Here is an 18034-nt window from a genome sequence, read left to right on the forward strand (position 1 = left end):
TGTCCCAGTACCACCAGGATCTGAATTGGACCCTCTTCAACCGGGTGACGCAGTTTTACTTCAACAGCTGCATCCTCAATCATTGGAACCTCACTGGATGGGACCCCCTACAGTCATACTTACTACCCCAACAGCGGCCAAGTTCTTGGGCCACTCCCCCTGGTACCATGTCTCCTGCCTTAAGAAAGCACTTGTTCCAAATGTCCAGTCCTGGACTTTCACCACGCTGAGGCCCACCAAACTCAAGATTTCTCGCCAACCCTCTCCTTCTTTTACTAATCATTAATCTCTCTGAAGCTTCTATCCCAACCCACAGATGGCACTTCTACACCCAAGCAACATGGCAGCAGGATGGCACCACCCGCTCTCAGTTTATGGGTCAAGGCGATTGCACTTCCACTGGCTGCAATTGGGCAGTCACCCTTAACCTCTGATGTTGACCTCTTTTCCCTAGGAAGGGACTGGAAATTTTGACCTTATGTAAGGTATTTACATCAGAAGTTCCCTAGGACCTGCACATCACACAGCAGTGGGTAAGATCTCCAGAGATGAAGTCTCTGATGAACATGATCATCATGTTTGTAGTGTTGGTGTGAGTGTATTGTAGCAGAATAGGAACCCTGGATTCACCATAGATCAGGCTTCTTCTCATGTGAAGTAATCAATTTGTTTATTGTTTTGGTTTCAGCAGTTTATCACCCACATGTGGCTTAGTCTGTTCTACAAGATTTGTATTAGAATTCCCACTTGTATCTCTGTGACTGACCAAACACACTAATGTGTACATGTTGATGTACAAAGATATTCACTGCAGCATTTTTAAGGCAAAACAGAAACAGTGGGTTCAAGTTAGATGACTTCCAAAAGATCCAACAAAATAAATTACGATTTATTCATAAAATTCAAATCCGGCAAACCCTAAGAAATATCTCCAGTCCTCTAGTGTTTCAAGGGAATATAATATTCTATTTACATAAAGGGAACTGGGTAACTGTACATAGACATATTTATATGCAAACAACTCTTCAGAACACAGAGGAAAAGGCAAACACTGCACTGCCCATGAAACTTCCTCTGAGGAGAGGGGGATGTGTGATAGGGATGACCAGCCCTGGCTGTGTCAGCAGATGAATATTGTTCAATATAATGTATTCCTACGTTATCTGTGTTAGTGATTTAAGTGATATTGGAAGATTAAAAAACAGAGAAAGATGGAATGACAAAGGGGAATCACAGAGAGTGGGAATAGATAGAAAAAAATTATTTCATCAACAGAAGGACCAGATGGGAGGGGCAGGGGAATCTGCTTAGCACGGGCAGTGCCTGCTCCTGGGGTGGGCCTGGAACCAAGCCATGCAGCCCCCACCTCTTGTCTGGGGACAGTCAATAATGTGCCTGGGTTCCCCAGTCCAGGGAGGCATTTATCTGGCCTCTTCTCTGAGCAGTGCTGACTGGACAGCTCTCCCCTGTGCTCCCTGCAGCCCCAGGGCCTGGACTCAGCACCCCTTCTGCAGCCAGAACCCAAGCACAGAGGAGAAACGTGTTCTCTAATCACCAGTCATGGCTGAAGTGGTCTCTAGCATGACGTTGTTTTCTTGGTGGGAACTGAGGTCAGTAAAACACAGAGACGCAGGTCCCCAGGGCTGTCGCCTGAGGGGCAGCCATGCCTGGTCCTTGTGTTGATGAAATCATTTTTTTCTCTATCTCCTCCTCCTTGGACAAAAACAAATGCCTCAGACCTCATCCAGACAAAACTCTATGGTTTGTCTTCAGTTGTTCCCAAAAATCTATCACAGAGAAGACCATGGGCATGACTGCCTAGCCCAGGGAGGAGGATGGAGACCACCAGAAAAATCAACTCTATCGGTGAGTGCACAGCCCTCCTATCAGGCATTGAGGCCCTGGACTCCAACATAAACTCCAAGCCCTTCCTTGGGAAATCATCAAGGCAGGAGGACAAATAAGAGTTCTATATGCTCATAAGTGACAAGAAAAAAAAACATCAAGAAAGGACCATTCTTTTCAAATTATCACACAATCAACAAAAATGGAGTATTTCACATTGCTCTTTATACTGGTAAGAAATGATGCTCAGAGCCTGTGGTTCCTACAGCTGTAATATAAACTGCCCATCCCCACATCCCAGGACCAGACTCCTCTCTAAGCCCCTGCCAAAGAGCATCCACTGGACATCTTTGAATGAGTCTTTTTTATATCTGAAAAGATAAAGAGAGCCCAGTGTTGTGGCACAGCAACTGGGAAGGCTGAGGCAGGAGTATCTCAAGTTCAAGGTCAGCTTTGGTAACATAGACCCTCAGCAATTTAGTGAGAACTTATTGAAAATTTTTTTAAAAAATCAGAAAAGACTGGGGATGTGAATTACGGGTAAAGTACCTCTGGGTTCAATCCCCAGTATCCACTCTCCAATAAGGAGAGAATTTTTTGCAGTTGGGGTTCAGAGACATAGATGCAGAGGAGGTGGAGGAGAACCTGGGAGAAGAGGTGGAGGGATGGAGAACACAGCAGGGTCCTGTCTCAGGAGGGGCAGGTGCTGACGCCCTCCCTCTGCTCTCTCCATGCCCCTTCCTTCCTGGAGCCCAGCAGGCTTCCCAGCTGGTGCCCTCCTTGATGGTGGAAGGAGTCCTGCAGTCACAGTTCACACCTGGGACCTTTTGTCTCAAGGTCATCTGCCCCAGGAGACCCATATAATTAGAGGAGCATTTTTAGAAATGTGGCATTAGGTGTAGTTGTACCCCCAGGTGGGTAAAGGGTGCTGTGGTCTATTCAACTCGTCAGCTCTCCATGGTGTAATGGATTTAGTTCCCTCACCTGGAAGCTGGCCCGCTCTCCCCTGGGGTGCATTAGATGTGGGTGCCAGAGAGCAACAGGCTTGGCTCTGGTTCTGGGGTTTGTGGGAGCCCATCCCTAAACCAAAAATCCCCTCCTCCCTATTCATCACCCTTTCCTCCCTGGAAACTCCCTGAGTCTGAATACAGGTGGGGGAGGATGCAAATCAGTCCTGTGGGGGGAAGAATGAGCTGTTGATGGGCTGTATGTCCTCATAGTTCCTACCTGGGCATGTTGTAAGGTAGTTCTGATATTCTAAGGTGAGTGTTGCTTTGGGACTGCTCTTTTGGGGACCTAGCTCCTCAGGGACTGGGCAGTGGTCCTGGGAGCTGGTCTTGAGCTCTCTGAGACCCAGAGAGGGGAAGGCATGAAAGGATGCTCCTAAAAAGTGAGGGAGAGTCCAGGGAAGGAGTTTGCTGGCTGGGGGGAGCGTGCCCCCGGGACACACCCACTTTGATGGGCTCCCTTGTTCTCATTCATTTGTTTCATGGCAGCTCCAACACTCAGCCCCACACACTGCCCACAAGTTCCTGGCGTTGATCAAACTCCTAAAAACTGGTTCCAATTGCCTCAGTAGTTCCCCTGAAACCTCCCATTTCCCTGTCTGGAGAGCAACCCTGAGAATTCTGAGTAGGCCATGGGCTTTAATCAGTAGCAATGTATCAATATTGCTTCGTTAATTATAACAAATGTACCATGCTGATTTAAGAACTTAATACTGAGAAAACAGATTGAAGGTGTATGGAAACCGTTATTTGTTTCCTAATTTCTCTATAAACTTAAAGCTGTTCCAAAAAATGAATTGAGTTTTTAGAGGTTTCAATAATGTTCAAGTTTCATTTTAAGTGATGTTAATTACATTATTTTAAGGGGAAGTTTCAATTCCATACAAAAGGGAAGATGTTAAAGTGTCCCCATTAAACTGCTAAAAAATAGTGGTGAGAATACAACAGAAGTCCAATTTAGATTCCTAGAGTTATCACTGTGGATCACAATCATGCAGCCTCTGCCCAGCTTGTATCTGGAGCTCCTCAAGCTATTTCATATACTGTTGCATATACCACCCCAAAATGGCACAAAAGAAACAGTAACCACACCATGCAGACTACTTTGGGTGTAGAAGAGGTGATGATGGACTAGGGAAGAAAAGAGTCATGAAAATCTGTCTAAAAAAGTCCCTTCAGGTGAGTTTGTACACACCACCCCACACGGGCTTCTCATCCATTAGGATTAGGAAACCAAGGTGTGATTCTCAGGAAGCCCACACCTCCATTCCTTTACTCAGCACAGTTTACAAAGTGCTCACACATTATCAGCTTCCAGTCATGTCTAAGTCAAAAGAGAGAGAGACCCAGTATTTGTAGAGGGGCTACCAAGTCCCTCTTACACACAAGTCTACAGCTGAAAGGACTTTTTTTTTGGACTCAGGTTCCCTCTATACTCCAAAATAAATGGTAATGCATTAAAACTGAATCCTCTTTGACCTAAGGTCTAGCGTGATTTTTGAGCAATTCTTGTATCCCGTACATACAACATTAAAAGGTACACTAAATTCCGAAGGCAGCTATGCTGCAAAATAGTTTAAAATTAACCAGGGTACAATATTCATTTCTGCTTGAAATTTCAGTCCTAGACCAAGTTTGTGACCACCAGCATTGAAATTCCTGCCGTCCAGTGGAGCTGTGTTAGTTTGACACCTGATTTTGGATCTGGGTGTATCCTGGAGTTGTTCACTTTGGCTGAGAAGTAGACATCGGGGTGGAACTGTCACTTTGCTGCTACTCCAAAGCAGGTGTTAGTGTTTCCTGCTGTCCAGGTGAGATACACAGCAGTCCCAAAATTCTTGTTCACCTTCTGTTAAGTGAAGCCACCAGACTCTGCTTCTGTCATTCACATTAGAGTGAAGCTGGAACTCATCAGTCTTGTAGCCAACTGTGAAGTTGCTCTGGATCTTTTGGGACACTGCAGTCTCAGAATTCATTTGTCATCCATCCAACCAGCCCTTATGACCCAGCACCAGAGCACCCCTAGGGAAGGCCCAGTGATGTCAAAGCCACCGTGGAGCCCAGGTTGGGGTGCTCCTGCTGGTATTCTTCTTGATTTTAGCATTTCCCCCCAGTGTTGGGTGAGAAGGATGAATTGAAGGTCAGTGTCAGTCCAGGAGCAAGATAGTCTTCCACCACAGCCTCAGTGTGTTGTCACTGCCCTGCTTCTCTGTAGATATCAGGTAGCATTCCTCCACCTGTCCTTGCTTTCCAGGCCGCCTGTCATTTTGGTGATCTCTGTGCTGGCTGAGCCTGAGACTGTAATTCCAATCCACTTTCAGATTTTGTTTTGAAAAAAAGTTTTACTGAGCCCAATCCATAGCCCTTGGTGAAGATGTCCCTGGAACATTTGCCAAAATCAGCATATGTGGCAGGCACCACCATCTTCTACTCAGAGGTGGTGACAACGAGAGCTACAGGAGTGGTGGTGACCACGTGGGGCCTGAGGCACGGAGACTGAAGTATTTATTTTTAAATATTGATACTTCCATGTATCTGGTAGATTAAAGATAGCCACAAATGCTTCCTATTTTTCCCACAGAAGAGTAGAATCTAATTTGTCCTCCCACCCTGTTAAATCTGGGAATGCAGTGAAGAATGTGTTGGAAATGGTCTGAGTTTTGTGTCAATGGCATGGTTTTCCATCATCATGGCTAATTTCCAAAGGTAGACTATAAACTTTGAGGCTACTGCGCACTCTTCTAGGAAATCCTGCTCATGAGTCAGATTCAGTGGCGCACACTTGAAATTCCAGCAACCTGGGAGGCCAAAGCAGGAGAATGGCAAGTTTGAGACAAGCCTTAGCAAGATACTATCTCAAAATAAAGAATAAAAAGGGCTGGGGTGTGGATCAGTGCTGAAGCACCCCCTGGTTCAATCCCCAGTTCAGAAACTCACTTTTTAAAAAATTGCTCATGGAGCTCATCTGTCAGGTGTAAAAAAGACCAAGCAGCCCTATCAAAAGGCTCACGTGAGAGAACTAGGGCCCCAGTCAAAGGCCTGGCCTCAGCTCCCAAAGAGCACTCAGCACCAGCTTCCAGGGAACACAAATGAGCCATTCTGGATGAAAATTCTCCAGGCCAGTTCTCTTCACCCATTACCACTATGTGAAACACAAGTGAGACTTGCACCAATTATGTGTGTGTGAGGAAAAGAAATGAGTGTTGTTTTTTAAGCCACTAATAATGAGGAAATGTGGTTTGTAATAATATTTTGTCAATCAAGATTTCTCAGCAAAATGATCTTATTTAAATGCTAGTAGTAATTCTGCTTCTCATGACACAAATGTTTGCCAAGTCCCCGCAGTTTTCCCAGCATGTGTTGCTGTCAGGTAAAGCCCAGGCAATACGGACTGTTAGTAGAGGCTGGATGTTTAATCAGCCTTGAGTCACTATACCCAAAGTTCCCAACAAGAACAACTTAGAGAAGCAAAGTTTTTTAGGGGCTCAGGGTTTCAGAGGTCTAATCAGAGATGGCTAAGACCATTGCTCTGGGCACAAGGTGAAGGACTACATAATGGAAGAAGAGCATGGTGGAGGAGCTCTTCTCCCTTGATGGCAGCCAGAAGACAGAAAGACGGAGAAGGGAGAAGGAAGGGGCCACAAGAAAGCTGGGTCACCCCCGAGTGACCCAGCTCCTCCAATCATGTCCACCTGCCGACAGTCCATCCATTTAAATTAAGACGGACTGATTAGGTTGCAGCTCTCAGAATCTAATCATTTCACCTCTGAATAGTTCTGCATTAACACACAGGAGTTTATTGCCACACCTCATATCCAAACCATAATATTCTGCCTTGCTCAAAAGTCCAAGTCCAAAATCTCCTCTGAGATTCAAGGAAAAGTCTTAGATACACGCCCCTGTAAATATCAAAAGAAAGTCATATATAAATGTGTGTGTGTGTGTGTGTGCATGCAATATACAGTGGTAAACATTCTCATTCCTAAAGAGAGGAATAGGGACTTAGAAAGAAGGAATGGGACTAAAATAAGACCAAAAGGCAGCTGGGCAAACAGGTCCCATCCTCTGCCCTAATTCCACAAAGAATGTCTAGGACTATAATCTCTTTAATAAGTACACCTTCCTTGATCCTAGTTTTACAAGTCATTTTCTAGTGGAGCTGCAAGTTTTAAACATCTGTCAGCCTTGCTCTCTGCTCCTGATTCTCACAGTACACTGGCTAAAAACTGCCAGCAATTTCCATGCTACAGACTGAATGTTAGGTCGCCATGAAATTTCCTCCAGCAGATTAACTAGCTCACACTATTATACTCAGCCTCACTGAAAATCTCAGGATACGGTCAAATTGTAGACAGCCTCTCTGACAGAATGTAACGTGAATGGCCTCTAGTCCACTTCCCAAGAGTCCTCTGAGCTTTGCTCTGAAACGTCATGAGCGATGATCGCATGACTATGGGCATTCATTCTGGCCTTCTGAGTTCCCACCAGAATCACCTATTAAGCTCTGCTTCCAACATTCTAGAGTTTTTCCAGCCTGACTTCTCACCCCTGTCTTGCACAGGTGATGGAAATGGGGTTCCCCTCAGTGGAACGGGCTGGCTGAGAAATAAAAGCTATGAAAATTAGAATGATGAAAAAAACCACAGGATACAGAAAATATTTTCAAAGTTAGGGGGGGACAAGCAAGCTGATCATATGGATACAGCTTCCATACTATGGCAAAATGGAGCCCACACCTGCTTTATTTATATTGGGGGACGTCAAAGGCCTTTTATAGAATTTCTTCTCCAAAAAAGGCTAAAGGTGAGCTGTCCATTTCCCAACAGTTATGCACATCTCTGGAGCAACCACGAGAGCTCTTCCTAGCAGAGCAAAGATAAAGGTCATGTGCCTTAGGCATCTATTGCATGGGAGAGCCATGAATATTTCCCAAGTTTAAACCTCAAATCTCCCTGGCTTCATGCAAGAGAAGATCCTCATGTGTTTTTCACAGATGGCTCCCTACACAGTCTTATCCAAACTCCTCCTGCAAACCATTTCCAAAGATTTTTGAACCACTCGGTCAGGTTAGTCAATAGCAGAGCCCCACCCCTGGTACCAGTTCCTCCTTTAGTAAGTTTTGTGTTGCTGGACCCAAAATACCCAATAAGAACAACTTAGAGGAAGATTATTTGGAGCTCATGATTTCAGAAGTCTTGGTCAATTCATGGCTGACCCCACAGCTCTGGGCCCAAGATGTAGCAGCACAAAATGGTGCAGGGCCAGATGAAGGAAAACTGTTTTATTCATGGCAGCCAAGAAACAGAGAGAAGTGAGGAAGATCAAGAAGAAAGATGAACACTTTCAGGACAAACCCCAAGTGACTCATCTTTTCCAACCATACCCCACCTGCCTACAGTTACCACCCAGTCCATCTATTCAAACTAGGATGGACTGATTAGGATACGTTCTCACACTCAAAGCATTCCTGCATTGACATGAGATCTGGGGGTGGGGGACACATCACATGCATACCATACTACCAGACCAGTTCAGTCTTGAATGATTTATCTGGGTTACATTTGGTAGTCAGGACATTGCCTCCCTGAGTGTACACAACATGCCCACCACATTCTAAAATGACCAGCATGCCTTTACTCTAGCATCTGGCCCATCAACTGATCAGTTGTGTTATGGGTGGTAGCCATTTTACCTGTGCCTCAGGGTTCCAAAGAATACATTGGACCATGCCAAATCCCAGGGAGCCTAGATACATAGTACAGAGAAGAAGAAGAGTTCAGGATAGTAATATCAAGCATGAAAAAACCCATAGGGCTTCTTGGTTATATCTTTGGGGGATGGTCATGATAACTCTTCCACTAATAGTGTTGTATGTATCAAGTAAAATACTTTCTATCTTACTATTTTTAATAATGTCAGACTTCAAAAGAATTGTAAAGAAGAACAAAACTTCTATGAATCTTTCACACAACTTTCCCCAGTGTGACAGCTTACACCATCTGAATTCAGTTCTCCAAACTGGAAATTAACACTGACACAATGTTATTAACTAATGTGAAGATTGGATTCTAATTTTGTCAATTGTTCCCAACGCCTACTTCCTGTTGAAGAATTCAATCCAGAAACCTGCATTCCTTTTGATTATCATGACTCCTTTGCCTCCCAACTGTTATAGTGCTTGTGTTTTCTTAGAGTATTTGTCTCTTTGATATCCATTCATTATATGCCTAATTGCCAACATTGCTTACGTCTCTCCCGTGATCCAGAGATCATGCTCTGAGCCAACTTCTTTACCTAAGTTCCACATACCAACCCTTTCCCTGCCCTAAGTCAACTCAGGGTTAGGGACCAGAAAATCAGCAAATACCTCTAAGTCCCATAGCCTGGTGACATTACTCAAACTAGCCAAACCTGGGCTGGATCTCCTGCCCTACCCTGCCTTTCCCACAAAAAAAAAAAAAAAGTGTAACAGTTCTGGTCCAGGATTGCGCCTCACTCCTACTATGCCTCCTCAGCAAGCATGGTGCATCCTCAGTGACCTACATGACCTGCTGGGCCTCTCACTTCTAGCAAACTGAGAAACTTCAGACTTCTTTCAATGGCATTGGCCTCTCTATTTTTGTCACCTCCACAGATTAAAATAATGTGGGTATAGATGACAGGTAGCTCTTCCTCAAGCCCTGCTCTCTGGTAGGCTTTGGGTGGTCATGTCTGCTGTGTGGAGACTGGTTCTCATATGGAATTTTAGCAAAACTCATACGGACACCTGAGACTCACCTCTGCACACTTTTCTGGATGCCACACCAGAGACGCCCCAGTTCTATCAATGTCCAGAGCAAAACACAGTTTGCGTTTCAGTTGGGAAAGTGTCCAGGCACAGAACTTGGTTATCCAGGAGCTCACTTTGTGAGAGGTTGAGAACGTATGCTACCTTTGTCCAATACCTGAAAGTTGAGGCCCAAAATATTTCATCGAGTTTCACAGTTATTAATATCAAAAAAAATATTATTCTGTTTCTAGTCATTCCCCATGGCTGTATGTATGACAGTCCTCACCTCCACTTCTAAAGGTTATTTAGCAGGGTAGAGAAAATGCTACAATCTTTTTTTTTTTTACTATTTTAAAATGTCATGTGTTGGAGACTAGCTCCAACAGGGGGTCTCAGGAGACGAACGCATGGTGAGGAGTCGGCGAAGGGGGATGGAGAAACCACACAGACACCAAAGTGAAGGTGCTGAATCCCAATCTTTACTTGTGAAGTTCATCATATATACTTTTCATTTTGGCAGGCTCACAGTACTTTGTGGTTACAAAACAGGAATCATTTTTCAAAGAAACAAAATATTACGCAGCTACAATTAGAATAGGAGAATGTATCTTGGCTTATGTATAAGCAAGCAGTTTTCCTTTCAGTTCACGTTTTGCTTTGAGCTGTTTCTGCTTAGTTAGCTTTTAATAATAGTTAGAAATGTCCCAGACTATTGGCCTATACCTTGACTATTCTTTCTTGACTTACTGACTAGAACCGGTGCCACGGTTACGGCAAGTGGTTAACTTGAAAAAAGAGGCTATTAATTTTAATCAAACAAGAGTAAGAACACAAACCATTGTGCACAGGAACAAGAACAACTTGCCCAGTACTAAGCACTAATCTGTCTTAATAACATTAATTCTTCTTCTCTAGATTTTAATTTAATTTCTCAAAAACTTCCCTGACAGGAATACAGGGAGTTTTTCATTAAACATTAACAATTTACACTCCACAGCGGAATCATTGCATTTAGAGCAAACAGATCTATTCTTTAATTGGGAAAGTCATGTTTTTTTTTTTCTTTATACTTAATGGTCATATGAGAAGTTGCAACTATACTTATTAAAGGAATACAAAAACTAACCAGCCCATTCCCAGAAACATACTGCGCTCCTCCAGAGGATGGACGCCTTGCGCCATCCACCTCAGTAGGGCCTTGCCATTGCCTGAGTCAGGGGAGGGGCGCAGCAGTCATGCTACCATTTCTGTGGTTAAAAATGAAACTCTTAAAAATTTCTGCTCATTTCCTTGGTTAGCAGATTTCAGGACACCTGATTTCACACTACGTTCTCTAATGCAAATCATCATATCTTCCTCTTCTTCCCCATCTCCAGTTAAATGAGCATGACTTACATATGTGTGCATTTATTTGCTCATTTGGTGTGTATCTTTCTGAGGTCCTAGACTGAAGAGAAGGTGCCCAAGTAGCGATATAAGAGAAAAATTGGAAAGCAGAAACAGGGCGTGGGAAAGTGTCCTGCTTTTATAGAGAAGACGAAATGATACCAGAGTTTTGAGATGAGACTAGGTTCCCCCTTCACCAATTTCCTTCTGGGTTTTTGTTTTATAAATATATTTTTAGTTGTAGCTGGACACAATACTTTTATTTTATTTATTTGTTTATTTTTATGTTGTGCTGAGGATCGAAGCCTGTGCCTAGGCAAGTGCTCTACCGCTGAGCCATAGCCCCAGCCTCGCCTTCTGGGTTCCTGTCCTATAAATTTGAATAATAAAATCCATGGGCAATGATGGAAGGAAATAGCAAAAGGAATAGGATTTATTTAAGTAAGAAAAAATAGAACTCCTGAGATAGGGGAGGGAAGCAGTTAACACACACACAAAAATTGGTGTACTAGTTTAGGGGCTTATATGGCATAGAGAAAAATCTATGTTAAACAGACATTGAAAAAGTATCATCTGTTGGGCTGGGGTTGTAGCTCAGCTGGTAGAACACTTGCCTAGCTCTGAGCCAACTTCTTTACCTAAGTTCCACATACCAATACTTTTCCTGCCCTAAGTCAACTCAGGGTTAGGGACCCTGTGTGAGGCACTGGGTTAGGTCCTCAGCACCAAATAAAATAAATACACAAAATAAAGGTTCTGAGTCCATCTACAACTAAAAAAAATTGGAAAAGAAGTAGTAATGAGTGTGTCCTTTAGCCTGAGTTTTTATTCTTCCTATAACCCCCATCTGGGTTCACTCCCACGTCCCATTTGCTTGCTTCTGGGACAAAGGAGCTGGCCAGCTCCCACAGGTGAGCCTCCTAGCCCTTTACATTTGAGGTGTCCATTAGTATTTCTACCTGTTAGCCTCCTGGTGTGTTCCTGCATCTGAACAAGACTCGATGGGGGCCCATCCCTTCTGACTGCTGACCATAGACTCTTCTTATTCAGTAACCTCTTCAGCCGCACCTGGTCAAGGAGACGTGCGCTTTGGTGTTCTAGTTCACTGTGTACTGAATCCCTGAACTTGACCTCATGCCCATGTGCCACTGAATTAAAGGAAGTTTGCAGATGAAAAAACTGAGCTGATAGAGAGGTGGAGGAAGAAGAAAGATTCATGTCCTTGATTCCTGGTTCCTGCAATTCATAAAGTCTGGATTCCACCCAAGCCAACAACCCCAATGCTAAGACTGGGAAGCAGCCCAAATGCAGGCTAGAAGCTTGTTTGGGCCTGTGCTCCACAGAGCAAATATTCTCTACCACTGCAATTAACTGGAGACTTAGGTGATTTATCCCATTATCAATGACTTCTTTTTCCTCCAAATACAAAAACATTTTTAAACCCTTCCAAGTACATCACACTCACCCAGAATAACTGGAATCCAACTACCTTGATAAGGAGTATTTAGACCTAGCCCTGCAAGGGAGGGCACAGGAGTTCCAGCCCCCAAGCTCTGCCTTCCTTTTGGAGAGGAAGTATATTTTGAATAACTCCCTCTTGTCATGATTTAGTGAAGGTGGTTCACCTTGAAATCTTATATTGGGGCTGGGGTTGTGGCTCAGTGGTAGAGCACTTGCCTAGCATGTGTGAGGCCCTGGGTTCAATCCTCAGCACCACATAAAAATAAAATTAAGATATTGTGTCCACCTAAAACTAAAAAATAAATATAAAATAAAAAGAAATCTTATATTATTTCTTTTCCCCTAAAAGTGATGAACATGATTGAGGCAGTTCAGTTGCAAGTTCCCCAGGACCTGCACCATTACACAACTTTAGGTGTTATCTCCAGGAATACAATTTCTGCTTAACATGGCTGTCTTGTGGAGTGTTTGGAGTTAGTAATTTTTTTTGGCAGCCATCCCAAATGCGTGTAAACTCATAGACTCAAACTCCTCAATGTGCTCTTGTTCATTCTTCTTTTTAGATTAGGTAAGGAATTTGTTTAATTTTTTTCTTCACATATGGCTCAGTCTGTCCTGCACTATTTACATCAGCATTTCCACATCCACTCTTGTGATTGACCAAAACCTCTGATGTGTGCACAAAGAGGTACACAGAAAATGCTGTTAGGGACCTGATTCTAGGGGTTCCAACAAGTCAGGTCCACTCACTCACCCAAAAAGAAAAAACCAGAAAAGGTGATGGTGAAGAACAGGAAAAGATGTTCAATCAACATGGCCATGTTGGGAAGGCAAAATGAGATCAAGCATCTCATCCCCGTCTTCAGGTTGCTGACAGGGGCTTTAGGTTTAAATGGAGGAAGGATTGTGCAGGGGTGTGAAGTCTGTTACCCATGGGAGGCAGAGATTGTCTACTCATGGGAACAACTTGAGTTGGTCACTCAGGATGTTTATCTGTCAGACCTGTGATCCCCAAAGAGGCTACTGTTTGGAGGGAGGGTCTCACCATGGTGCAGTGCGCCTGCCTCCTGCTGTTCCTGGAAGGTGCAGGACGGTGACTGGAGACTTCTAGGGCCATTCCAGGCATCTGAAACAGGATGCTGCAAATCTCAAAGAGGGATGAGAGGTCAGGTAAATTTAAGGCTGATAAACCTTGTATTATTTGTTTTTAGACGAACACACCTGAAATGATTGACAAGACTCTGTGCAGAGGTAAGCAGAGATCTGACCCAAAGTTTAAGTTAATAAAGGAGACAGATGTGAACAAAGGAGGAGATGCCAACATTTATCCTGCTTTAGTTACTCATTGGGCATTTACAGACCTGAGTAAAGTCACTGTTTTTAGCAAAAGCAGCTTTCCAAGTCCATGTTATAATGTAAGTACATTTGTTGTAGCATTTTTAGGTCAAGACTGAAAAATAAGGTGCAAACTAAATGACTTTCAAAAGGATCAAATGAAATCCATTACAATTTATCCCTCTTATGGAAATTCAGGCAGAAGTGTACCTGTGATCACTTGGGGATTCAAGGAGTTATGTATAATATTCTACCTATAAAAAGCAAATGTGCAGCCTGCACGTATATGTATGTATTCAACTATGCAGAATTTATGGGAAAACATGAACTTCACCCTATAAATGCAATACCTCTGGGGAAGGGAGGGTGTGTGGTGAAGAGCAGCTCTCACTGTGTAATCTCTAGTTCTCAGTGTATTTTCTACATTATTTTCCTACATTATCTGTCACAAGACCTTTAGATGATGGCCAGTATAGCAGGGGGTGGGAGGTAAGAAGAATTCACTGAGACAAAGGAAAGCAGTTGAGAGAGTTTATTGGAGGGAGATATGCTGTGCCCTGGCGGCAGGAGCATGGCATAGACATCTGCCTGCCCACTCAGAGCGGGTATGGGCTTATATGACTCCTGAGTTCTTTGTTCACCTTTGTTGAGCTTTTTTCTAGGAGTGATTCATGGTAATTGAGGATGACTGACAGATTCCCATGCCTTACCCATATTATCTATTGAGAATCTGCTAAAATGTTTGTTCCTGGGTTTTACATTGGATGGATGAGATAAAAGGAATATATATGAGATTTTAAGTAGAGGATTCTCCCCTCTAGTTTACTATAGGTCAAACTTGCAGGGGGATCTCTGTGTATGTTTCTTGGGATGGAAGGGCAAAATTTTAGAAAACAGGATTTTCCCCCCTTTGGTACTGAGAATTGAGCCCAGGGGCCCATTACCACTGAGCCACATACCCACCCCTTTTTGTTTTATTTTGAGACAGGGTCCCTCTAAGTTGCGTAGGGTCTTGCTAAGTTGCTGAGGCTGGCTTTGGACTTTCAGTCCTCCTGCCTCAGTCTCCCAAATCACTGGGATTACAGGTGTGTGCCACCAAGCCTGGCTGGAAACAGGGTCTTACTGTTTACAGTTGGGAAAGTTTGCTTTTCTGAAAACCACAAGGGTCAGGATGAAGGTAGATCCTTAGGCTTGGGTCAGCTCTGCTAATCCAGGTGGAGTGGGGCCTGCAGGAGGGTCCCTAATCTATTCTGCTTCGTTATCTGTACAATTAGTTTAAGTGATGTTTGAAGATTGAAAAACACAGAAAGTCAGAATGACAGAGAAGGATCAGAGAGAGTGGGCAGAAATAGAGCAAATGACCTCAGCAACAGAAGGACCAGATGGAGAGGAAGTGGGGAAGGGGAAGGGGGTCTGCTCTAAGCACGGGCAGTGCCTGCCCCTGGGGTGGGACTTGGAACAAAGCCATGCAGCCCCCACTTCTTGTCTGGGGTTAGTCAATAATGTGCCTGGGTTCCCCAGTCCAGGGAGGCATTTATCTGGCCTCTTCTCTGAGCAGTGCTGACTGGACAGCTCTCCCCTGTGCTCCCTGCAGCCCCAGGGCCTGGACTCAGCACCCCTCCTGCAGCCAGAACCCAAGCACAGAGGAGAAACGTGCTCTCTAATCACCATTCATGGATGAAGTGGTCTCTAGCATGACGTTGTTTTCTTGGTGGGAACTGAGGTCAGTAAAACACAGAGTCACAGTCCCCAGGGCTGTAGTGCTGTGCCTTCCAAAGCCAAGCACGCAGTGGCCTGGGGCTAAGGGGCGGCCATGCCTGCCTGAGTAATCTGTCAGTCTTCCTCCTTAAATGAAAACAAATATCTCCATCCAAGACTGCATCCTGGACCCAGATCTTTCCCCTCTGTTCCTCAAGGAGAAGCCAGTGGCATGACTAGTTAGTCCAGAAAGGAAGATGGAGCCAACCAGAGAAACACAGTTCCATCAGCAGGTTTACAGCTGGAGGCTTTGAAGCCCACAGTTCTCTAAATGAACTTCAACACTTTGATTGGGGAGTCAGCAAAGCAGGAAAAATAAGGAAATAGTGCAGAACTAGTTAACAAATTCCACAATTTGCAAGCAAAATCATAAGTAAAACGCATCCCTTTCAACTCAGCACACAATGAAAACACCATGTTTGCATTGGGTCTGCTTTACATGTCATTCTGTCCTGATGAGAAATGACCCTCAGTCTCTAAAGCTGTAGTGCAACCTGCCCCTGTCCACATCCCAGCATTACAGACCTCTCTAAGCCTCCTCCAGAGACTGTCCGCTCTGGCTCCTCTGACAAGTTATTTTTTTCCATCTGAAAAAAACTAAAAGAGAGGCTTTTTGCAGTTGGGATCCAGAGACATAGATGCAGAGCAGGTGGAGGAGAACCTGGGAGAAGAGGTGGAGGGATGGAGAACACAGCAGGGTCCTGTCTCAGGAGGGGCAGGTGCTGACGCCCTCCCTCTGCTCTCTCCATGCCCCTTCCTTCCTGGAGCCCAGCAGGCTTCCCAGCTGGTGCCCTCCTTGATGGTGGAAGGAGTTCTGCAGTCACAGTTCACACCTGGGACCTTTTGTCTCAAGGTCATCTGCCCCAGGAGACCCATAAATTTATAGGAGCATTTCTAGAATAACAGCGTTAGCTATAGTTACATCCCCAGGTGGGTAAAGGGTGCTGGGTCTATTACTCACATCAGCTCTCCATGGTAAAAGATCTGGTTCCCTCACCTGGAAGCTGACCAGCCCTCCCCTGGGGTACACTGGGTAATGTCCTCAATTGCCAGAGAACAGCAGACTGGTTCCAGTGTTGGGCTTCTGTAGGAGCCCCATCCCACAACCACAAATTGCTTCTTCCGTCTCCCCTATCATCACTGGAAATCCCTGTGAGTGTGAGCACAGATGTGCAAGGAAACAAACCAGCTCTGTGGAAAGGAATGGAGTTGGTGATGGGGCTGATTTTCAGTCATCTGTCCCCCCACACACTTTTTTTGGTACCAGAGATTGAACCCAGGGCTGCCTAACCACGGAGACACATCCCCAGCCCTTTTTATAATTTAGAGACTGGGTCTCACTGAGTTGCTCAGGGGCTGTCTAAGTTACCCAGGGTGACCTTGAACATACGATCCACCAGCCTCAGCCTCCTGTGTCACTGGGATCACAAGTGTGCACCACTGCATCCAGCTTCATCGGTTCCCTTCATGGAGAATGTTCAAAAGTTTTAGCTCTCTTTGGGGATCTGGGTGATCAGGAGGGGGGAAGCGTCCCTGGGACCTGGCCTTGGACTGCCTGGAATCTAAGAAAGTGAAGACACAGGAGACACCTAAAAGACACGATGAGAATCCAGGGAAGGGAGCGAGTTTCCTGATCAGGTGGGGGTGGCACTAGGGCTCAAGTGCCATGTGGACAATGAGGACAGAGGGAGGGACATGGGCTGAAAGTGAAAGTGGAACAGGAAAGCTAGGTGTGCATGGGACTGGGGATGTGCTGGTTTGACTGGAAGCTGGGCTCCTCCTTACCCAAGAGGCAGCTTCTGTTGGCCTTGGCTTCGGAGCAGCCACAGGAAGACCTTGTGGGAGACGGTCAGACCTGAAACCTGGACTCAGTGCAGCTTGAAGCCCCATGTGCCTCCGTGATGTTCCCTGACTGCCCACGGCCAGAGCAGAGAACTCCCCACTCTGAAGAGGACCCGACTGCACATGAGATCTCACTCTGGTCTTGAAGTGGACTTGAGCTGGGGTGGTGTTAAGAGTGTGACGGGGTAGAAGTAATTCATGCTCTCTTAAGTGTTCCTCTTCCACGGCTCTAATTTAAACAGGTCTCTGAAGGAGCACTGGGATTCCTTGACTTCAAATCTACGAGGAAGTGGAGGGACATTTCACGCACACCGGAGCTAGATGCTGCTTGTTAAGGTGGCCAAATTCAGGAAATGAAAGCACAGGACACTTTATTAGTCAGCATTCATCATCGTAATGGAAAACCTAAAATAACATGTGAAGGAAAGTTGATTTAGCTCACGGTTTTGGAGGGAGGTTTGCAGGTATGACACCTGCATCAGCTTGGCTCTGGACAGGTCCCTCATGGCATCCCACCATTATAGACAGCTAGGGATGGAACACATGTGGATATAAATGATCACATCTTCAGATGGAAAGACAGAGGGCTGGGTGGGGCAATGTTTGGACTTTTGCAATAACATTGTAAAGA

General features: G+C 44.9%; 1 pseudogene; it reads right to left on the bottom strand.

The window, feature by feature from the left end:
* Positions 1-4411: 4411 nt before the first annotated feature.
* Positions 4412-5276, bottom strand: LOC114100949 (non-selective voltage-gated ion channel VDAC1 pseudogene; annotated as a pseudogene).
* Between the last annotated feature and the right edge of the window lie 12758 nt (positions 5277-18034).

This window comes from Marmota flaviventris, chromosome 18, assembly GCF_047511675.1.
Source record: "Marmota flaviventris isolate mMarFla1 chromosome 18, mMarFla1.hap1, whole genome shotgun sequence".
In the NCBI taxonomy this organism is placed as follows: Eukaryota; Metazoa; Chordata; class Mammalia; order Rodentia; family Sciuridae; genus Marmota; species Marmota flaviventris.